General features: G+C 40.7%; 1 protein-coding gene and 1 pseudogene across 1 annotated transcript in view; one reads left to right on the forward strand and one right to left on the reverse strand.

Moving 5' to 3' along the window:
• The window catches only part of TLR6 (toll like receptor 6), a 70,400-nt gene that overhangs the window by 42,183 nt on the left and 3,975 nt on the right, over nucleotides 1-24,242 (forward strand).
• Nucleotides 1,401-2,662, reverse strand: LOC101432691 (tyrosine-protein kinase Lyn pseudogene; annotated as a pseudogene).

Below are 24,242 nucleotides of genomic sequence, written 5' to 3' on the forward strand. Positions count from 1 at the left end.
TTGTCCTACAAAATCACAGAACACTTGATATCTTTACAGCCCAAGAAGGAGGAATATGTACTATCTTGGGAGAACAATGTTGCTTCCATGTAACTCAATCTGGCAAAGTTCAACACAACATTAAAAACACCAAAGAGAAAACTCAAATATTACATGAAATAGAGAACCTAAAAGACAGGGCTTATTTAGTTGGCTAAACCTTGGAACCTGGGGAAACTGGATTCACAGTATATTTCAGATATTACAGTCCTTCTTCTTCTTATAATCATTACAGTATCACTTATTCACTGTCTCATCTCCAGTATAGCAACTGCAGCCATCTCCTGAATCATACTAACACACAAAACCCAAGCCTTTGATCTTGAAACTCATGCTTATGAAAATCCATAAGAATGCCTAAGAACCCTCCTACCCACTGCTAGCTCTCTTGTTAGTCAAATGTGACCTCTCTAAGCCAAAGTCTACAAATAAACTCACTACTTCCCCCCACATGGGACATGACTCTCAGGGGTAAGCCTCCCTGGCACTGAGGGATTAAAACCCAGTGTTGATCAGAAATGCTTTCAGAGAAAGATCTTGACCAAAAGGGGGAAATGTGAAAAGAAATAAAACAAAATGGTCTAACATAGACTGACTCAAAATGGAGTCGGAAAGCAATGTATACATGAGGGCCCTCATGATTTTCTCCTCCCCACTGCCCCCAAAACCACCATTGTAAGTGAAACCTAAAAACTTACAAAACCAAAAACAAACAAACAAAAAACAAAACTCCTTCTGGGAAAACAAAACTTATTTCTAAAGACCCTGGCCCTAACCAACTTCTCTTTTCTTTTTCCTCTTTTTCCCTTTGAATACTCACACCTGACCACACCAACTTGAGACACAATTTAGGTTCCTATCTGAAACTGTGCTCCCTAAATTGCATTTCTAAGACCCCAAATAATGCCTTTTTGTTGCTTTACAGCTTGACACCAGACTAAGTATGTAAGTTTTATGGCACCTGACCCACCCCCCCACTGCTATATCTGTTCCTGGCTGCCAGGGAGCTGAGTCCTTCCACTTACGTCACAAGAGCCCCACCTGATTTGGGCTGTTTGCGACCCACGGTGCATACATTTGGGAGAGGACAGGGATTTTTCCTCAGAAGATTATTCAGATATTGGTCTAGCAGAGCAAGATGACCAGCTATCTTAGCTGCAAGCCAGTGGTCAAAAACAATCTAGCAGAAAAGAAACAGTTTTTCCTGTAGAGGGTAACTTCCTGAGTACCTCAGCCTCGACTTTCTGGAACCAGGCATGACAGATGCCCCCCACACATGAAATGTCAGTATGACCAGTGTTTGTTATTTTTTCCTTTTAAATGAGGTGGCTATCCATGCCCAAACAGAGTGTCCCTGTGCTCTAAGGCCGTTGCTGATACTGCCCTTCTGATACTGTGTAGAAGTCATCCAACCTGCTCTGGAAATAATCGAACATTGGCCTCTCTTTTTGCCTTTTTCTTCCAGCACATCTTCATTTTGTTATAGGGCTTATCTGGGCAGTTCTCCATGTGGGGCATCCTGTAGCCCTGAGGCAGGGTGGTCTTCATATCTACATTTGTTTTTCTTGGGTAGGGGTTTTTCCTGTAGGTGACCATTTCATACAGGAGAATTCCAAAGGACTACCCATCAGAATTAATAGTGAACATTCAAAATGGATTGCTCTGGGGCTGTCCAGTTAATAGTGAATTTAGCACCTTCCCTTGCTGTGTATAGATTATCTTTAATCACATAAGCAAGGCCAAAATCCTCAATTTTGCCCATTAGCAACTCTGCCACAAGGACATTCACCACTTCTAGGTCCCATGAATGTAGTTCCCTCTCTTGATGTATGCTATCCCTTCTGCAATCTGCACAGAAAAGTCAATTAATGTTGGAAGCAGGACTTTGCCACCTTTCTAGTTCTTCAAGAAATCTGGTAAACTGCCTTTGACCTATACTTGGTTATGATGGAATGGGTTCCTCTTTGGTGACCACAGCATAGCACCTCACCATCTTGTCATGCTGAAGGGTCTTCATGAGATTTGCCTCATAGTAATGCTTGCACAGACTTCAGGGTTTTCACTTTGATATTATTATTTCAGTAACCCATCCAGACTTCTCCAAACCAGCCAACACCCAGCCTCTTAACCAACTTAATCAACTCTCATGGGATATCCCAATCATCTTTGTCCAATGGTTTCTGTGGCTTTGGACTAATACATACCATCCCCAGTCTTCTACACAAGCCATTTGACTGCTTTTGGTAATTCTTAATTATGTAATTGATACAGGGAAAAGTGAGTCATGGAGAGATGTAGTAGCCACCATTGTCTAGATTCCTAATTTTGTAGTGTTTCATAACATCACCATGTAGAAGGTCAAAATCTTTGACAGACAGAAAGAAGCTTCCTTTTAATTTTTATGTTCTCTTAAGAAAAGCTCCAGCAGTTTCCTGGAGCCAGAAGCTGTCCTTTCAGTGTCTTTCCCTGTTATATTCTTAAAAAACCATCTGAAAAGATCTTCTGTCTCTAAGATGTTGACTTTGGCTATGTAATTGCTGGGGGTGAAGCCTTCTTTCTCTGTTGAAAGAGATTTTGCTCCACCAGAACTTTCATTTCTCTCCTTTCTTGAAAGACAAGTCATCAGATGGATGCCATCAAACGTGTATAGGACTACCAAATGTTCCCTTGCTCCTCTGGATCTTTATTTGGAACCTTTGTCCTGGCAAAAGCTGAGATTCTGGAACCGACCTTTGACATTTTCTGGATCTCTCACATGAATAGTTGCATCAGTATTATATACTGGTTGGGTCTTCAAATATACTCCATTGTCATACAGAGTGTCTTTCCATTTTTATTTTACACACCCTGTATTTCCTGTTTGTGGTGCAAGTTGAAGGGTGACGGTGGAGCTCCTCGGTGACTTGGAAGCTGACGCGACAGGGCGGCCCAGCCCAGCCCAGCTCACAGCCAGAGGTTGGCAGATGGGAGAGGAGGCTGGCGAGGGGCATGCTGCCCGGCTGCCCTGGGCTGGAGGCTACAGCACATCCAGCCAGGAGGCGCCACTGCAGGGAGTGAGCAGCGGGGAGGCCCTGAGGGTCCAGAGGAGCTCCTAATAAGCTTTTTGTTACCCACATGGATGCTCATCCCAAAGTCCCATCTGATGAGGGGATATCTTCCATCTCAAAAAATCGGATGTGTTTGGGATCACCTCCTGGACAGCCCATGGGAGCTCAGACACATCCCTGACTGTAACTGCATGTCGGGACTGGCAGTCATCAGAAGAGACTGGAACACATGGAAAAACTGTTCTGCCTGCCAGACCCTGGCCAGGGCTAAAAATACTGCCCAGAGATAGACTTCCCACCCAACGGCAAAGTCATTTCTCATTGACCGCTCATTGCATAAACAAGAGGATTTCCTTGGATCCTGGCCGCAGCTGACACTTTCTGTGGGTTTGGCCTGGCATTCCTTCCTGTTCCTTGGACTTGGACCACACTGTCCAGGCTCTGCAAGACCACATTTGTTTCCTGTTCAGTTATTTCCTGAACACGTTACATCTGATAATGGCCTTAGATTTGTTGCTCAAGCTGAAGCCACAGGGGTGATTGAGCGTGTGATGGACAATTAAAGGACAGGCTTAAAGCGGCTGATAGGAGGCCTGGATCACACATATCCAGGGAAAAGCCTGGAGTTTCAGTGCAGCAAAGCTGTGGAAGAGAGCACTTCCCACCTACACCGTGTGTTTGTTGATAACAACAACAACAAACAGGCATGGGAGGCACATTGATGATCTTTGCTTCTCAAAACTATTCCTAAAAATGTTTCCTTCCTCCTGAAGAGAAGCCCCCCATGCTGCCTTTCCAAACTGCTGTGAAACATTTTGGGTGAGACCGAGTGCTGTTCTCCAGTCACAGCTGACACAGCTGACTACAAGACGGCCGAGATGTCCTCAGCAACTACACTTTCCACTCAGAACACCTCCAGATGTCGTTCACACTCGTGGGACAAAGGAATTGACATAGGGGCAAATAAGATTATTTTGCAGCTGACTGCTTCAGGCAGTCCCTCTGAACCAAGGACTGAACTAAATTTAAACAGAACCTGTTTGCTAAAGCTGCCGAAGGTAAGATGTCAGAACTCAGCTGGCTTTTACAATAGGAATTTATTAGCTTACTAGCTTACAGTTCTGAGGCTGTGAAAATGTCCACATCAAGGTTTCATCAGGTGATCCTTTCTCCCTGAAAACTGGTTGCCAGTGATCCTTGGATTCCTTTGTCACATGGCAAGGCACATGTCACCTGGTCTCTCCCTTCTCTTCAGGGTTTTGTTGCTTTCAGCTTCTGGCTGCTGTGGCTTTCTGTCTCTGTGGCTTTCTCTCTCTCTTCCTCTGAGTTTCATTCTCTTATAACTGGGCTTCAGTAAGAGGATTAAGACCCACCCTGGGTCATGCCTTACCAAAGTAACCTCATCAAAAGACCCTCCACTGAGATAACCTAATCAAAAGGTTCCACCTACAATAGGTTTACACCCACAGGAATAGACTGACTTTAAGAACACAATTTTCGGAAACGGACTTTGGCCCAGTGGTTAGGGCGTCCGTCTACCACATGGGAGGTCCGCGGTTCAAACCCCGGGCCTCCTTGACCCGTGTGGAGCTGGCCATGCGCAGTGCTGATACACGCAAGGAGTGCCGTGCCATGCAAGGGTGTCCCCCGCGTGGGGGAGCCAGCCCCACGCGCAAGGAGTGCGCCCGTGAGGAAAGCCCAGCGTGAAAAGAAAGAGCAGCCTGCCCAGGAATGGCGCCACCCACACTTCCCGTGCCGCTGATGACAACAGAAGCGGACAAAGAAACAAGACGCAGCAAATAGACACCAAGAACAGACAACCAGGGGAGGGGGGGGGGGGGGAATTAAATAAATAAATAAATCTTTAAAAAAAAAAAAAAAAAAGAACACAATTTTCTGGGGTCCATTCAGCTTCAAACAGAACCCTTGGCAGAGGCTCCCACAATGGGAGACCATGCTGGGTCCTGTTAACCTGACTGCCTGATAAATATGTGTCCTGTATGGGGCCCTAACACTGTAAGCTCTTTGTTTCCAGGGAAACATAGGTACCCCCTGAAATTGTACTTCTGTGTGTACCCTGACTGTTGTAGCACTGCCTCAGCTCTGGAGGACTTTCAGGTCAGCTTACTGTCCCTGAATGGATGCCTCAGGTCAGTTAAAAAAGGATTGATCAAGGGGGTGGGTACATGGAGGGGAAATGCATCTGAAGCATACTTCCATGGGATATAAAAGTATCCTTGCTGCCCAGGTCTGTTTTCTGGATAGACAAAGGTACTAACAAAATATTAAGCTTCCATCCTGGAGAAGTCCTGCTCCTTTCTCAAATAAAATGACATAAACCTCTGGAATATATAAGCCTTGCCTCATAAAAGAAAATAGGCCAATAAGCCAAGCCCTCGATCTTAACACTTGCACTTTTGAACCTTATTCCTGTAATAAAGAAACTAAGCCTGCTTATAATGAGCTCTTAAGAGTTCTGAAATCCTCCTTGTTATTCACATGGGGCCTCTCTCTAAGCCACGTTCTGCAAATAAACTCACTACTTTCCCCCAACACGGGACATGACTCCCAGGGATGAGCACCCCCCGGCATCAAGGGGTTATTGCCAAGCATTAATCAGCCATGCATTTGGAGAAAGACCTTGACCAAAAGTGGGAACTAGTAAATAAAACAGAGTTTTTATGGGAAGAGATTTCAAAGTCAGTCGGGAGGTCATTCTAGAGGTTACACTTATGCAGGTCTCAGTCAGACTTCACAAACTGCCACAGTAAACAAAATCTCAAACAAAAGTGCTCCTGAGGGCTCTAGGGATGTCTGGACTTCATAGGCAAGCCACACAGCCTCATGAAATCAATACCCCCTTAGCAGGCCCTATCTGGGAATATATGAAAATCTATCTCCCCAATATAACGTAATTATACTCATTTATAATTCCCCTAATCATGATTCTTCTACTCCTTTTATTTAACATATAATTTTCAATTTACCTGTTAAATATATTTCTCAGAGACAGATCTTTGGATTGTTCATATGCCAGTTGAGCCTTGGAATCCAGCAGAGTTGCAGCCAACTCCTCATTTCCAGTTCTTTGTGCTTGTCCTGGACAACTAACAAAGTTATGATGATGGACCATCCCCATCCCCAAAACAAAGAGTCTCTTTTTAAAAACATAAAATTTTATTGAAGCATATCCTTCATACATGAACATTACATAAACAATAAGTTCATAGTAAAAGTTGTGAACTTACAAAACAAACCTGTGTATCATAACACAGAGCTCCTATCCACCACCCCCCCACCAACACCTTGCATTGTTGTGAAACATTTGTTACAAACTATGAAAGGTCATTGTCAAAATATTTTTACTACTAACCATAGCCCATATTTTACATTTGGTGTATTTTTCTCCCAACCCATTCGATAATTAATGCCCTGTATTAGTATTATACATGTGTTATAATTCACGAGAGAATGTTCCCATATTTGTCCTGAAAAACAAAGAATATCTTCAACTGTAAGAAAAATAATTCCTTTTCTCTGCCCCATAATATCTATGTCCCTTCTTAGCCCGAAGCAGTCAGAGTGGACATAGTCCCAAATCCCTCAAGATTGAAGAATGAACAAAAATAAGCAGGGAGGGTAACTGCAGACCAAAGCAGATTTGTTGTTATTATAGTTATTATCTTGTGTTAATGGAGTAACTTATAACATTGATATTTCTTAAAAAAAGATGAGGCAGCATTTTCCAGCTCGGCAAGAGTTGGGACTTCTGGTTGTGTTATAGTCTCCAGTGAGGCCTGATCATCCTGCTTGGAGTGATTATTATCAAATTCCTGGTACTGTGGCCTTAGATTAATTACTTGGCTTTTGACACAGACCCTGAAAGTCTAATCCATTTGTGTCCAGAATGGGGTAAGCTATGTTTCTTGCTCAGGTCTTAAATAAATCAAGTCGTGGAGTTGAAGAGTCTGGCTCCTGATTAAAATCCTAAGGAAAAAAGAAAAATAGAAAAAGAATTATACAAATTGAAAGAAACCAGACACAAGGTACTACATATTGTTTGACTCCATCTATACAATATGTAAATATAAATAAATCTATAGAGATGGAATTAGTTTACTGGCTATGTATGGCAGGGGAAGGATAGTGGAATTGAGAGGTGACTGCTAAGGGGTGTGTGTGGGGGCTTCTTTTTGGCATAATGAAAATGCTGTAATTTTGACTGCAGTGATGAGTGCACAACTCTGTGATTATACCAAAAGCCGTTGAAAGTATACTTTGGATGTATTGTATGGTTTGTGAATATATTTCAATAAATTGCTTTTTAAAAAAATCCTATGCATGATTTTTCAGGCCTGAGCACTGGCTTCACCTGGAGGCCTCGCGGGGGAAAGCTGTCCTCCCCAGGCAGGCTGGTACCCAGCTCGCACTGCAGTCTCTGAAGGGAGTGGCAGTCAAGGTCACAGGGCCCCCTGGGCCATGCTCTTATGCTTATCTGTCATCCCAGACCAAAGCCTTCCTCAGGAACCTCCGCGAAGAATTTCTTATTGGAGGGGGGCCAGGAAGACCCTGAATCATTAGTTGCCCTCTTCTAATGTTGCCTAAAAATTAAAAAAAAATAAGTAAAATAGATGGTGCACAGAAGTGCCACGGACATGCAGCTCACAGACCTAAAAGGACGGCGAGCATACCAAGATTTTTAGTTAACGTCATGTCTCTGTCTATTAGGGAAAGCCAGGAGGTGGACTGTGCTAGAGGATGGTCCCAGTGCAGCCTGCTGCCTTTCCACGTGGCCTGCAGAGAAGCCCTCTGCTCAGGACCAGATGTGTTAGCCTGGTTCCTAGGACAGGAGCTAAATGTGGGCTTAGTGCCATCCAGGGAGTGTCTTGGGGCAAAACACATCCCCATCAGATAATGGTCTGCCCATGCATTCCTTCCCTTTTGCGGTGAGCACAGGTAAACATTCCCAGGCTAAGTGGGTAAGTTTTATGGCACCTGGCCCACCCCCACTGCTTTACCTATTCCTGGTGGGAAGGGAGGGGAATCCTTTCACTATGGCACAAGATAGGTACAGATAGACCATCTCCCTACACTGGTGGTGGATCAGAACCCACTCGCCATGGGGGACCGACACCCACTAGTGAAGCGGGCCTCATGTTGCCTCTTTTTCACGTGAGAAAACATTGTTCCTTCCAGGGCCTGTGTGAGTCATGCTTTCGTTGATGACCCCAACACCTGCAAGCCATGGTGCAGGTGGGCTGAGTCCCAGGACTGCTGTTCCTGGTGGCAGGTATTGTTATGCTCTTGCAACTCTCCATGCCACGAGACTCCCTACCCTGGAGGTGGTAACAGGTGTTTCTTTCCCCTGACATAATCCTAAAATGATAGCAAAAAAGTCAAAGCTAATGTCTACAGGTGTTTGTTGACATTCTGTGCAACTGAAAGAGTGAAACTTGCCTCAGGCAGATACCAGGGGATGAGACTGGCCTCAGCCTAAGATTCCTTGGGTCCTGACATACTGGTGGTGATTTCAAAATTTTGGTTTGGAAAACTGATTTGTCAAGGAGGAATTCATTAAGTGGTAAATGTGCCAGCAATGCCATTTCTCATGCCCACAAGCTTTATGAGGCACACTTTGAAATGCTGGGATCGGTTCGGTTCGGGGAATTGTGGCATTGGGTGGGTGGGGGGAGAGTGGAAGGGACATAAGGAAAGACACCGACTGCTCTGCACATCATCACGCCAGTGACCCCATTGTGGGAGGTGCTACGCAAATTAGGACGCTGTGGTCAGGGCATGTATTTTCTTCCTTATTGATTAAGAAACCACACCCTGAGAATTAAAGTTTTTCCTTGTCTAGGTGTGTGTGCGCACTTGCCAGTGTGTGTATGTTCAATGGTTATCCACTGGGCAATCAGTAGAGTAACAAAAAGAGGCAAGTGGGCAACTCAGAGCAATGGGGATGGATGAAGGAACACAGAGGACTTGGAGAGGAAAGTGCGTAAATGACTGCCCTGCTGTCGGACACTTTTCTGGGCTTTACTCTCTAGACCTGAACTCACAATCCCTGTCGGAACCAAGAACTAAAAGCTCAGTCAAAGAACACCCTCATCCCCAATTACGGATCAGAGAAAAGGAAGGGGCATATAAATCAGAAATTGATTTATAGTACATGTTTTAGTTTGCCAGAGGGCTCCCAATGCAAAGCACCAGAAATAGGTTGGCTTTTATAAAGGAGATTTATTTGGGGTAAAAGCTTACAGTTTCAAGGCTCTGAAGAGTCCAAATCAAGGCACCTTCAGAGGTGCTTCCTCACCAAAGTCAGCTCCTGGTGATCCTGTTGTGTGGCCACATGGTGAAGCAAGATGACCACCCAGCTCTGCTGAGGTCTCTGCCTTCCCGTCCAGAATCTACCGTCTTCTGTTGCTCAGCGTGAACAACCAGGCATTGGGCTTGTCTCATTCAGGGCCTCCTCTCTCAGCCTGGTCTGCCCCAATTTCTTCCTGAGTTCAGCTGTGAGTTATCAGGCATATGGCTCATCTCTCCCTGGGCCTCGGCTCCTTGAGCCTCTCGGGGCTTCTGTTTTCCTGGAGTCCTCTTTCTCACATGGCAGGATCAATATAATATGGCAGCTCCCTTATCCTACGTGTCTCCCTCTCTGTGTCTCCGTTTTTATCAGACCCAGCAAGAGGGCAGAGACTCAACCTGAGTCACGCCTCACTGAGGTAACCCAGATCAAAGGGTCTCACACCCACGGGAAGGGACTAGTTGTCTTTTCGGGATTCATAAAAGAACCTCAAAAGGTCACCACACATTTCTCCTATTCTATCCTATTCAACAAAATTCTGGTCTTAACTCACTCATGGAATGATTCTGTGACCCCTGTATTGGATTGCAACCTGTAGTATGAATAACATTGTTTTAAAGACATTCAAATTTAAATCTCCACTGTGTGGAGTAAATGAAACATGTCTGCAGGCCAAATTCAGCCCACAGATGGTTGGCTTGCAAAACCTCTTTCCTAGTCAGGAGATGTGTTGCCAGCCAGAGGACAGATGGTTCCTAAGGTAGAACAATTTTGATGGATTTCCAGGAAGGTGGAGTGAGAGCTGGGTGACAGAGTTTGGAAGAAGGAAGCACTTCTTCCTGAAGGCAAGGCAGCAAGGTTCAGGACTGAAGGGTGCTTACTGCTTTCAACTCTCCCCTTCTGCAATGTAGTTCCTTTCTGTCCTTTCAACCCTTCAATAGGGTGTGACATACCTGGTAGCCTTGTGCAGTGTTTTTATGAAGAATAAAGGGAAGGGGAAGTAAAGGGAAATATGGCCTAACCTACCTGCCCCTGCCTGGTGGTTCTGATGAAGAAGGACATCTTTTTTGGGGACTTTGCTGAAAAGCTCCAGGTTGTTCAGACGGAAGAGTGGTCCACAGAGGAGCACCCAATCCTGAGGAGCAACTGTGGAGTGGGCAATCCAGGGGGCAGAAGGTGAACTCTCTTCTCCATATTTGCTAATGGGAGGACTTGCAAATAAGAAAGGCTCAAGCTTAGTCAACGTTTATAACTCAAAGCCCTGCAAACTGCTTTCCAAAGAAAAGGAGACAGTCCAAGTGTTGTGGAATTTAAGAGAAGTTCAATTATTTGAGTATAGAGAGGCCAGGACTCAGGAATGATTTTGAGAAGGAAAAATGGTTTATTGACGGCCGGCCGGACTCGGGAGCTTTCAGTTTGAATCCCGAGCCCCGAACAAGATTTTCAAACGTCTTTTATACAGAGAGGAAAGGCCAAATGGTCCCTTTGTTTCAGTTCTCAATAGGCTTCATTCAATTAGCATATATCTCTTCCACATCTTAGGTAAGCTTTTAGCATGGACTCCAGACATTCCAGATAAGCCTTGGTTTTTGCATTTCCCCTAAATACTTAAAGTTTATAGCCCTTGCATTGTTAAACATTTCCTGGGACTGGAGCCGCTGTCACTGTCCCTAAGGGCAGGACTGCAGCCTCTTACCGTTCCACACCCACAAGTCAAACAACTTAGTTATCTCTGAAGAGACACAGAGCTTTCCACCCATAGCCCACATCATTCCCCCCTTTTGCCAAAGTTTACTTGCTAAGCTTTGGCATAATTATTGTTGGAGCTATGAGGTGGATGGCTGTTTGTTGTCTTGATTGATTATTTATCAGTCTTTAGTACAGCATCTAGGACTGTTTTTAGAAGTTCAGAACTTTTCATTCTGGACAGCAGAATCTTGGGCAGGGGCCTCCTGCAGTTATTCTGCTGCCACTGGCACTCACGTGGATTTCCAGTCAGGTTTCAGATTCATCTATTACTTTTATTTTACTCTTAAAGAGTTTACACCTTTAATTTAAAAGGGGTGCTGAAGGGAGACGATTTCTTTTTTGTAACTGCTTCCTGCTGGCCATGGGCTGTAGTCATTGCCTAATAAGGTGTAAAACTCTTTAATTTATTCTAACTGGAGGAAGATGGATCTGGCATTCTGTACGAAGTTGGATGAAGTTTTTATATGGTTAATAAGATGTTTACTCTGAAAGAAACAAACTTAATTAAAAATTTGGAATACCTGTTTTTAAAAGAGGACACATTGGATTACAGAGGTAGACAAGGTTAGGTGCTTATAAAGATGGCATTTCTTAAAAGCTGGTGGGAACAGCATATATATTCTTTTTTAAGTTATCTATCTTTAGAGAGAAATTGCAACAGACACTTAGCTTTGTCTGAAGACACATTCCAAGCTGTTCAATGATTGACACTCATTCGCTCTGTCAGATGCTCCTGGTGAACTGGCACTCCTTGGGCAACTGGCTTTACTCAGGATTAGAACACTAATTTGGAAATACTCTTAGTTTTCACTTGTGGGAGTGATCAGAACTACAGAATAAAGATTTTTACACTTTGGTTTTCATTGTACAATTTCTAGCAATTTTGACTTGTTCAATAGGTGACTCACTATCAGCAAGCAAGCTTTACTTTTGCTACACAGCAGAGTACAGCAGAATATAGAAGTTGACTGAGACTGGCTGAGACTGCCACCTTATTCTATAGACATGTTATTAACTGTTTAGAAAATGATTTTACCAGGAATTTAACATGTCTAATATACTTTTGCACTTGATCTAAAATAGAAAAGATAACATTATAATTATTAGGCATATATTTAGTACAGGATAAAAGTACAGCACTTAATATTAACTAATGTATTACTTAATGCATAAGGATTCAGAGTTGCAATTATTAGTTTTGAGTTTAAAGGTTTGTAATACTTTACATGTTATCTCTCCATGAGAGCAGGCCATAATGCTAATTGTGTTTAAGTTTTACTTACAGTATCCTGGTATCATGGCTCTACTTAGCATGTTCTTCAATGCAGTGAGCAAGTTGCAGCATCTTTTATCTTAGAGAGATTTTTTAGTATTTTACTAGCCTGGTGCATAGTGCTCTCTGGCACCATGGAACAGTGCCAGTCTGGAGGCGATATCCATTGTACACTTGGCTGTACCGAGTCATTATTGGCTGCTGCAGGAGCTTGAAACTGCAATATAGTTTCCATCGACTTCAGGAGCAGAACCAGAGACTGATATAGCACATATTTTTAATTGAGGGGTCAGTGACTAGCCTAGCCAATAACTCACATGGAGAGGCCACCTGTAATGTATACAAGGCCTGGTTCGAATGCACAAGAGTTTGACAATGTTAAAGTTTATTTTTTGTTTTATATATATTTTAAACAACAACGCAATACATATATTAAATGACTATTTACTTACACAATTTTACTATGAAGATAACAGTAGGTACTTTACTTTAGTAATAGAGGAAAAATATTATTTTTCATTGTTAGAATGAAAACAATATTTCTAATAGAATCAAGACAACTTTTTATTACCGTTTACTTAAATGTGTATTTTGCAGTGGCTTTCAGACAGGTTTATTATCATGAAGTTATTTTTGCTACCAATACCAATCTAAGTTTCTTTAGTTAACAATGACTTTTACAACTAGAACTATTTAAACATTTTCAGTTTGGAAGATGTTTTACAAACTCTTTATAATTGATTATAACCACATTGACTAGCTACCTCATGTTTAAATAAACTTACTAAATTACAATTACTAATGAAAGAAATTTACTCTTTATTTAAGAGAGCATATCTACAATCTTTTTTTTTAGCCTAATTTCACCAATGTGAACTTACAATTTTCATTACTGTAAAGATTTTGTACATATAATGTTAATTTAGTTTATAAATTAACTATGGGAGATTACACTCAAGTTAAATAAAATTGAAACCATAATAGTTTATGCAAGGAATGTTCTCTTTTTCCTTTACAGGAAGCTAAAAACTTTTTTAAGTTATGAAAATTATTAAATTAAAAGCATACTGACTACCAGGTTTTAAAACACATGCATACTGACTACTAGGTTTTAAAACACATTACACAATTACTTAATTTTTTAAAAATCATAACTCAGGAAAGATTTCTCCATAGTTTTTATGGACTTTCCTTTACTTACTGAAATTTGTTAATAGAGCCACTAATTACCTTTATTTTGTTGGAAAGAAATTTTCTGGAAGAAATTAAGGCTCACTAGATTGTGGAGAAGAAAATAATTTATTTTCAATCTTGCAAGAAGGGGTGCAGAGCCAGATATGGCTGGTGCCACGAACAAAGAAAAATGACACAATTTATATATACTTCTAAGCCTAGCATGCAAGCTCTTCTTGTTTTTCCATAGATTGGATACTTCAGAAGTTACAGCTTATCTGAGATTTAACTTTCCCACGCAAAAGTTTGATTTAACTGCTTCTTCTATCACATTCCAACTATTTTAGTTTTTACCTGCTCTCTCCTTTTTCAAATAAGGAATAGAATTTAGTGCTGAAATGGCACCGACTTAGTTAGCTCCTTCTTGGGCATCCTTCCACTGCCCATAGGACTGGCCTAAAACTGGTCTCTTCTACTGCTGTCTAACCCGGGAGTGGGAGACTGAGGCAGCAGGCCGCCGGGTTACATCAACATTTTTCTTATGTGAAAATTAACCTAATCTTTGTTGTTGTTGTTTTTTTTTTTTGCAATTTATGGCTGACAAAGGTTTAAACTGGGAAATTACTAGGCAAACTGATTTTTAATTCCCTAGCCTAGTAGATAGGTTTAATCTGCCACACCTAGTCTTGCCTTAAAAGCTCTTGCAAAGAGGAGGCCCTTTCTCAATTGTTTCCATAATCAGATTTCTATGACTTTTTCATCCTGCTTAGTTCAATTTGGGCTTTAAGAATATTTATAAATATAACTGCATATTTAATTTTTAACAATTTGAGCAAATAGGCAGATATAAATAGTTTGAGACAAAAACATAACTTTAATTACTTTAAACTTCTAATTTTTACAAAACAAGTGTGACTGCAAACATTTTAAAGACTCTTGAAACTCTTCTTAATTTGCACTATGACCATGCAGTCTACCACAAGAATTTTCTTTTTTACTTAATGGATTGTAATAACCAAAATGTTCTCAATGCCTTAGCACCATTTTGTTTTAGAACTTTATATTTTACTTTGAAATTAGCAGAATTTTGGATAAGCAACAAGATTAATTTTATATATATTTACTGAGGCTATTTGAAGCCTCAGGGAGACAGACTGCTTTCTCTCATGAATTGCCACTCTTAGGAACACTGACTGTCAAGGCAGGAGACTTCTCCCTCTCCACCCCCCTTTTTGGTTTTGGAGATAATAAAACTCCAGTGGCCATTTAACCTTATTCTATCAGGCAGCAATTTATTTAGTTTACACTTGAATTCATGAGAGAAAGGGTTACTAATAACAGGAGAGGAGACAGTGATGTTCCATCTCTTCTCAATTATGAAATAACCATAGGCAAAGGCAAAGGGTGAGGTTAGGCTTGAAGTAACCATAAACAAAGGAAAGGTTAGTGTAGAATTTACACTTAAATAGTTTCAGGCTAAATTCACCCACCTATAATCTCAGTTATTGTCTTTCTACTGTTTTATAATATAAACGCATTTATAAATGATTTTAAGTCTTAGTTACAGTTTTTATTAATTTTTAAAAACTTATTAATTTTATAACACCTTTAAATACTTTTCATTCAACTTATAACATATTAAATGAACTTAACCATTACTTTAATTTTTCTTTTAAAGTAAAAGAATAAATCTCTTGCAGTTAGTTTGAAATAAAAGGCTACTTTTCAGGATTTGATTTCTAGAACATAAAATGTTCTTTTAAAAGAGGTAAGACTCTTCTTCAAACATTGAGGATATGATGAGGTTAAAGCACAAGAAGCTATTGATAAAAGATTTTCTTTGTATATTGATCTTACTCAATTTTAATCATAAAAATTTTCTTTCTACAAACTTTTTACACTTTTAGTATTCATTCAGGTTCTGTCCCACACTCTACTCTTTCTAATAATCAATCATTTTATCTTAGGACAAAATCATCTTCTGTTTCTTTAACAATAAAAACACACTCCATATATCTCACAAACTAAGTTACCAGGCAAACTTTTTACAACATATAATTGCCATTAATACTAAACAAGTTTGTTAAAATAATGAACTTTTCTTTACTTTAAATACTTAGTAGCATGTAATACCAGAAACAGTTTTTTTGAAGCAAGTTGGCAGGGGAGATTGGCTGCCGAATAAGTTTGTTATAAAATTGCCTTTTATTATTATTATTATTAATTCAGTTTTGTTAAATAATGACTTTTTGCAATTAGCCACTTAAATACCTTAAACAATGCTTTGTAAAACTTTTATATTTATACCCTTACGACAAATTGTACCTTCACAGAACACATTTTCTTACTTAAGGTTACTACAATACCTTCTAAGAACCTGAGCAGAATGCAAACGTATTTTGGCTTTGACACCCTAAGGAGGGAACTTTACCGCATTTATTCTGATTCTGCTTTTCACCCTCTTCACTTCTCCCTCCTTCCAGGCAGTCAGGCGCACAACAAACAGGAATGCGGCTTATGAATAGAAGGGTGGACTCACTGGAAAGGGGCAAGCTGCTCCCCCCTTTCCAGCTTTCAGCTAAAATGGGCAGACAGAACTTACTCTAATTTGGCAACTCTCCCAGGGACCCAGCCACCCTGACTGGGACATCCCCAACAAACTTGGGTGCGTGGCGCAGACACAGATGGCCTCCAAGCCCCGGCAAAGGGCCAGACCAGAGACAAGACAGCAGAGCATGCACAAACGTCTAGACTCCGCAAACATCCAGACTCCTCAGCTTTTGCCCCAGAATCATTTCACTCCCTTGCCAATGGCAAGGGAGGGCTCCAGCTCAGCTGTAATTCTACTTTACATAAGGACACAACTCCAACACTAGCTTTGAGCTGACACAGACAGAAGCACAAAGGTCACTAATCTGACCCACAAGTTTATGTATTTATTTTCACCATGGCTGCCCCCACAGCTATCACAAACCTCAGAACACTTAACATTTGGTATAAAGCGAATTTATTCACAAATTAGCACCATAACAAAAGATTTCAGCTAGACTTTTCCACTGTTTAAACTTTACACCCAGACCAAGCTCCACCAGAAAAGCCGATCCATTTTCCTGTAACCAAGTTTTGTTTCTCTTAATTTAGACCAATTTCTAGGACATTAGGACTTGAACCTATAAATAGCCCTTCCTATTAAAATCGAGACTCCACTCCTTTAGTGGATATAAGACCAGTACCAGATTCTAACATGCAGTTAGACAAACCCAAAACACCAGGGCTTTTCCCCAGTTTTTCTCCTTTTCCCAAGCCTAGAGAGAACGGCTTCCCCCCAGCCTTCTGGGGCTACTAGGGTTCTCTCGGGAGGTGATCAGCCTCCCCTTCCTAGCAATTAAAGCTAGGGCCTTCCAGACTGTGCTCACCCGGGGAGTCTTACCTTCTTCCATGTTCGGAGTTCTTTTTCGTTCCCAGAATCTTTTTCTTCAGACCTTCCATTGCCCTCGATTTTTGTCGGGAAGATTCCGGTGGAGCCCACATCTTTTCTGGATTAAATTTAATCCAGGGGCGCCCAGATTTGGGGTTCACCCGAGTCCTCCCGGCTTCCTTGGGGATTTGGAAGGGGCAGCAAAATGCTACCGTCTCTGGCTTTCATTTGTAGTCCCATCTGGGTCGCCAAAAATGTTGTGGAATTTAAGAGAAGTTCAATTATTTGAGTATAGAGAGGCCAGGACTCAGGAATGATTTTGAGAAGGAAAAATGGTTTATTGACGGCCGGCCGGACTCGGGAGCTTTCAGTTTGAATCCCGAGCCCCGAATAAGATTTTCAAACGTCTTTTATACAGAGAGGAAAGGCCAAATGGTCCCTTTGTTTCAGTTCTCAATAGGCTTCAATTAGCATATATCTCTTCCACATCTTAGGTAAGCTTTTAGCATGGACTCCAGACATTCTAGATAAGCCTTGGTTTTTGCATTTCCCCTAAATACTTAAAGTTTATAGCCCTTGCATTGTTAAACATTTCCTGGGACTGGAGCCGCTGTCACTGTCCCTAAGGGCAGGACTGCAGCCTCTTACCGTTCCACACCCACAAGTCAAACAACTTAGTTATCTCTGAAGAGACACAGAGCTTTCCACCCATAGCCCACATCACAAGTAAGTCAGGCTACAACCAAAAGATGGAATACTATGCAGCAGTGACAATGATGTTTTTAAAGAATATTTGCTGATGTGGTCTGAATATAATCTTAACATTTCAAAAGTGGATTTAAAATTACATAACCATTATGAAAATTCAATTTTTAAAAATCTTATAGATACAGACTTTTGAAGAGGAGTGTGTAACAGCGTAACAATGGTTGCTTCTGACTGGTGGGATTAGGTATGACTTTTATTTCCCTCTCTTTTGCTTTCCATTTTTTTCTAAAATGCTTTCAATGGGCATGAATTACTTTCATAATCAGGAAATAAAGCAACAAATTTTTTTTTTTTTGGTAATCCACTGATTGCATCAGGAAAATTTGATGTTATAGTGAAACCTGTATGCACTTACTGATTTAAGCAGGATTTAACTCCTAAAATTCTATTTGCTTGCCAACTAGACTTTCTCCCTTTGAACTGTCTTTATTCTTTAATGCTATAAAAACTTACTATGATGAAGGGTGATGGTGGAGGGAAATATATACACAGTATATATATAGATTTATACTTATATATCTCTATATAAGTTTATATATAGATATATACTTATATATATCTATATATACAGTCACACACATATGTACATATATACATATATATTTAAGTGTGTAGAGAGAAAGAAAGAGAGAAAAGCCTATTACAAGTCAAAAAAGAATCCCGAAGTTCTTAGTTTAGGGAACAAGGCCTTGCTCACTGTGGTAGAAAAGCTCATTATAACAGAGAATGGTGAAAGGAAAGAAGGCAAAGCGTTCTGTCATTTTCACGCCCAGTTTGACTAGACACCATTCAATGCCAGGCTGAGGGCAAGTGCAGAAGCAGACTGACATTCCTTAGCTTTATTTCCCTATTTGTTGTTTTGTTATTTTCTTTTTTTTTTTTTTAAATTTTATTTACTTTGTAATAATATTACATTAAAAATATATATATATGAGGTCCCATTGAACCCTACCTCCCCCACCCCACCTCTCCCCCCCCCTCAGCAACACTCCCTCCCATCATCATGACACAGCCATTGCATTTGGCAAGTACATCTCTGGGCACCCCCGCACCCCATGGTCAACGGTTCACACCATGGCCCACACTCTCCCCCATTCCTGTTATTTTCTTGTTGTTGTTATTCTAAGAGACAAGAGTGGCACTATCAAATGGACTCCTTGAGCATGCTGACAACTAACTCTCCAAAACGGAGTAAGAGATATTAGGAGTTTTTAAAGCCTAAAGAAATTGTCTTAGACCTTATCTGAGTGGGATATTTCTAGATGGCATGTTTTCCTGAGTTTTTAAAAAGTCATTTTTTGAAGAAAATTAGATATCAATAGGAATAAATCGGAACGCAAGGCCTTGCCTGAAAACAAGTTTGCTAAGATGACACGATTAGCCTCCATTCCATAGCACATGAATTATCTTTTTATGAATGAGCTATAGCAAAACTCTGATCTTAAGCCTTCTCTCTTTCCACTTGCGGTCACTTTCCAGAGTAAACCAATCAAAATGCTAGAGGAAAAGCAAAGTGCCTGAAACACGCCCAGGCCCTCACTTTTAACTCCACCACCAGGGCCACAACCATAAGCATTTTGGATTCAGCCAAAAGTGGTCTGTGGATTATTAACACTGCCTCCTTCGCTTTGTCAGTGTGGACAATAGTGAGTTGATTGTAGTGAAATACAGAACCACAAAAACATGGTACTATTTTAAAGCAGGTCTGTCGGTTAACCGGCAAACTCTAGCCTGTCTATGAGTAAGAGAAAATAGGTTTACGCTCACTATCTAATGTAATTTCAGTGGAATTCAGTAGATGGCATAAAAGCACTTTCTTTTCCCCCAAACACCAAATAAGGTTACCAAAAGAGAAATAAATGTTCACGGAAGTGCTTCGCTTTCCATCAGACTGCCCATGGGCCTCAGAAGGGTGGCATCTCTTGGTAAGCACAATCTTCTTTTATTATTCTACAAAATAAAGTATTAGTATAATTAGTCATCATCTGCAAAAATCTCAAAAGTTTCTATGATTTAGTCCTGGGTATTCTTCCAAGTGGGTTTTATTTCTGATATATACTTATTGTTTGGTTTGAACTAGCATTTATTTATCAACTCCTAGTTCTCAGTCAGACAAAGGACTTTTTTTCTTTCTGAATGACATTTCACACATGATTTGCTTTCAAAAGATATTTTTAAGTCAAGAGAAGAATATTTGGGTCACAAATGTCTTCTTGTGGATTTCTTACAGAGCTGCTAGATTTTTATTTAAGACATCCTTGCTTCTCTGCACCATCATCCCTCATTCCCGGCCCCCATATTGTCTTTGAAATGCGAATGATAAGGAAAATGAAAAGTAAGCAAATTACCCCTGGAGGCAATGGCACACTGCCTACAACTCCTCTTTTATGGACAGGTTTACTTTAATTATTCCTCTGAGCTATTCCCACCATCTATCTTTTCTGTTTTCTCAGCCAAATGACACTGTTCTGGGACCCTAGAAGTCAGGTGGGAATGTTGGTTTTGAAAATGTTTCCCAGGCTATACCCAAGTAGGTCAAAAGATTTGAAAGTGAGTGGGTCTGTACGACAAAACAGCAAAACCACATGGGAAACAAAGCAGACACGCTCTTGAATTGGTCCTGACCCTTTCAACCTGTGGTTAATAGATGGTTGGTCTGGTGCAGAGAAGAGTCAAAAAATATTTGCAGGACCGAACTTGATGGGCCAAACTGATGGATGGATGTTATCTATTAAGACCAGTCATAGGTCTGATTTATGCTGAACTAAGTCTCCAAAACAAATGTAACTCAATTGACCCATTGTATCATATAATGTGAAGCTAAACCTACCATAATCATGAAAATTGACATAAACACTCCTAGAGATATCGCATACTTTCAAAATTAAAGCATCCTTTAACTAATCAACTTAGCAAATAATTATTTTATTTAGTTGTAAAAATAGTTTTGAAATTCTGGTATAGATGAGGTTCTGGGATGGTCTATTAGGACTCAGATAAAAAATTAATTACTTTGTTTGGTCAGGGGAAATGAGAGTGATTTTTATTGATTTAGCAAGTATGGTATATAAAATTTAAAGTTCCTGGTAAGTTCCTAAAAATGAATTCCTCGTGTGTACAATATTTTGATTTCCCAATTACAGAAATAGAGATTGTTACATAAACTGAGTACTTCAAAGTAATGATCTTATTGAAAGGGCAAAATAGAGGTCAGGCAAATAGAAGGTATTTGGATCAATAAGGTAATTTAGCTACCTTTAAAACTAGATTTAAAGCAGTGCTTTCATTAAATGGCCAGGAACCTTTGATTTTATAAATTTAAATCTTTTGTGGTGGTGGTGGTCAGGGAAGTAAAGGCAATTTCATCTTGCTTGTGGTTGGGTTCACTGTGCCAAGTACTCACATCCATTCACAAGGTCCTTTCTCTACCCCTCAGTCTCTCCGTTCATTCTCTAATACCAACATTGACTACACTGACAGCTGCTTCTACTCCTTGAACTCTGTAGTTGGCCAGAAGGTCAAAATATCCCCAGATTTGGATTCAGGCTGAGGAATAAGTAGGAAACTCAACTTGTGGTTTTAAGTTCTGTTAAGAATTGAATTGAGTCCTCCAAGAAGATGTGTTGAAGTTCTAACCTCTGGTCCTGAGAATGTGATCCTATTTAGAAATAGAATTTTTGAAGATGGTACTAGTTAGGATGAGACCAAACTGAATGACAGTGGGCTCCAATTCAATATGAATGGTGCCCGAGAAGAAGAAATTGGGCATAGACAGGTAGAAGCAGGATGAGAAGACGGCCATATGATGGAGGCAGTCCGAGTTATGCCACAAGCCACAGAATACCATGGGTTGCCAGGAAGCCTCTGCCAGACTCCTATGGACGTCTGAGGGAACATGGCCCTGTCAACACCTTGATTTTAGACTTCCAGCCTCCAGAAGTGTGAGCCAATAAATTTCTGTTGTATTAAGCCACCCAGTTTCTAGTACTTTGTTATGGCAGCCCTAGTAAATAAGTCCTGACCACTTTTACTTTAACTCAGCTTTTTATCAGAAGGTTTTTTTTTTTTAAAGATTTATTTTATTTATTTCTAAAGATTTGTGCTCTTTTCTCTGCTCTCTGTGTCCATTTGTTGTGCACTTTCTGTGTCTGCTCATCTTTTTTAGAAGGCATGGGGAACTGAATCTGGGTCCTCCCATGTGGGAGAGAGGCACTCAGTCACTTGAGCCACCTCTGCTCCCTTATCAGATGGTTTTGATTTGAGAAATTAGGCACTGGTTCAGGACAATAATTGGGTATTATTTTGCTTCTCATTTAACTATCATTCCCTCTGTGAGAAGCTCTTTCAGAAAGCTGGAGAAGAATTGGGAAATTTCTGAACCCTCCAGCAAAGTACAATCAATGCCATAAAAATAAATAAATAAATAATTACTGGGAAGCAGACTTGGCCCAATGAATAGGGCATCCGCCTACCACATGGGAGGTCTGCGGTTCAAACTCCGGGCCTCCTTGACCTGTGTGGGGCTGGCCCACGCGCAGTGCTGATGCATGCAAGGAGTGCCGTGCCACGCAGGGGTGTCCCCCACGTAGGGGAGCCCCAAGCACAAGGAGCGTGCCCTGTAAGGAGAGCTGCCCAGCGCGAAAGAAAGTGCAGCCTGCCCAAGAATGGCACCGCACACACGGAGAGCTGACATAAAAAGATGATGCAACAAAAAGAGACACAGATTCCCTGTGCCACTGATATGGATGGGAGCGGTCACAGAAGAACACACAGTGAATGGATAGAGAGAGCAGACAACTGGGGGGGAGGGGGAAGGGGAGAGAAATAAATAAATAAATAAATAAGTCTTTTTAAAAAATACTACCTTTACTTCTTTCTCTCTTTAAGTGTAGATTTTTTTTGTTGCTAGAACATTTTTAGGTTTACAGAAAAATCATGCAGAGAGAACAGAGTTCCCATATACGACCATGCCCCCATTTTCCCTATTATTAGCATTTTATATTAGTGTGGTACCTTTGTTATAGTATAATCATGTAATTAACTATAGTTCGTAGTTTACATTAATGTTCACTCTGTGTTGTACAGTTCTTTGGATTTTTTAAAAAAGTTATTCTGGTATTAAATATACAAAATAAAATTTCCCATTTTAACCATTTTCAAGAATAAAATTCAGTGGTGTTAATTACATTCACAATGTTGTGGTACCATAACCCCCATCCATTACCAAAACATTTCCATTTCCCCAAGCAGAAATTCCATACCAGCTAAACATTAACACCCAATTCCACACCACCACCTCTGTTCTTGATAACCTGTATTTGAATTTCTTACTCTATGAATTTGCAAATTCTAATTATTTTATATAAATGAGCTCATACAATACCTGGCCTTTTGTGTCTGGCTTATTTCATTCAACATGGTCTCTTCAAGGTTCATCCACGTTGTTGCAGGTATCAGAACTTCATTCTTTTTTTACAACCGAATAATATGTCATGTATGTATATGCCACATTTTGTTCATCCATTCATCTTTTAATGGACACTTGGGTTGCTTCTACCTCTTGGCAATTGTGAATAATGCTGCTGTGAGCATCTGTGTGCAAATATCTGTTTGAGTCACTGCTTTTAATTCTTTTGGATATATAACTGGAAGTGGTATTTTCTTATAGGGATTTTATAATTTTAGTTCTTATCTTTAGGTTTTTGATCCATTTTGAGTTAATTTTTTGTATATGGTATGATGTATGAGTACACTTGCATTCTTATATATATGGATATCCAGTTTTCCCAGCACCATTCATTGGAGACTATTCTTTCCCATTAAGTGGACTTGGCACCGTAGTGAAAAATCAACTGACCATAGATGTGAGGATTTATTTCTGAACTTTTATTTCACTGGCCTACATGTCTGTCCTTTGAGTACTGTGCTGTTTTGTTTACTGTGACTTTGTAACAAGTTTTTAAAAGTGGGAAGTGTGAGTCCTCCAACTTTGTTCTTTTCTAAGATGGTTTTAGCTATTCAGGGCCCCTTACCCTTCCTTACAAATATGATGATTAACTTTTCTATTTCTGCAAAGAAAGCTGTTGGATTCCCCCCCCCCCCCCCCCCCCCCGCCTTGCAGCTTTCTTGCTGTCTGCTCTCTGTGTCCACTCACTGAGTGCTCTTCTGTGTTTTTGCTTGTCTCCCTTTTTTTTTGTTGTGTCACCTTGCTGTGTTGGCTCTCCATGGCACTTGTGGGCCCGGCAGTGCTCCACAGCGTGCGGGCGAGCCTGCCTTCACAAGGAGGCCCTGGGACATGAACCCAGGGCCTCCCATATGGAGATGGAAGCCCTACTAATTGAGCCACAGCCACTTCACAAACTATTGGATTTTGACTGGGATTGCAATGAATCTGTAAATTGCTTTAAGTAGAATTGACATCTTAGCAATATCTAGTCTTCATGCCAATCCATGAACATGGAATGTCCT

Source organism: Dasypus novemcinctus, chromosome 1 (genome assembly GCF_030445035.2).
Source record: "Dasypus novemcinctus isolate mDasNov1 chromosome 1, mDasNov1.1.hap2, whole genome shotgun sequence".
In the NCBI taxonomy this organism is placed as follows: Eukaryota; Metazoa; Chordata; class Mammalia; order Cingulata; family Dasypodidae; genus Dasypus; species Dasypus novemcinctus.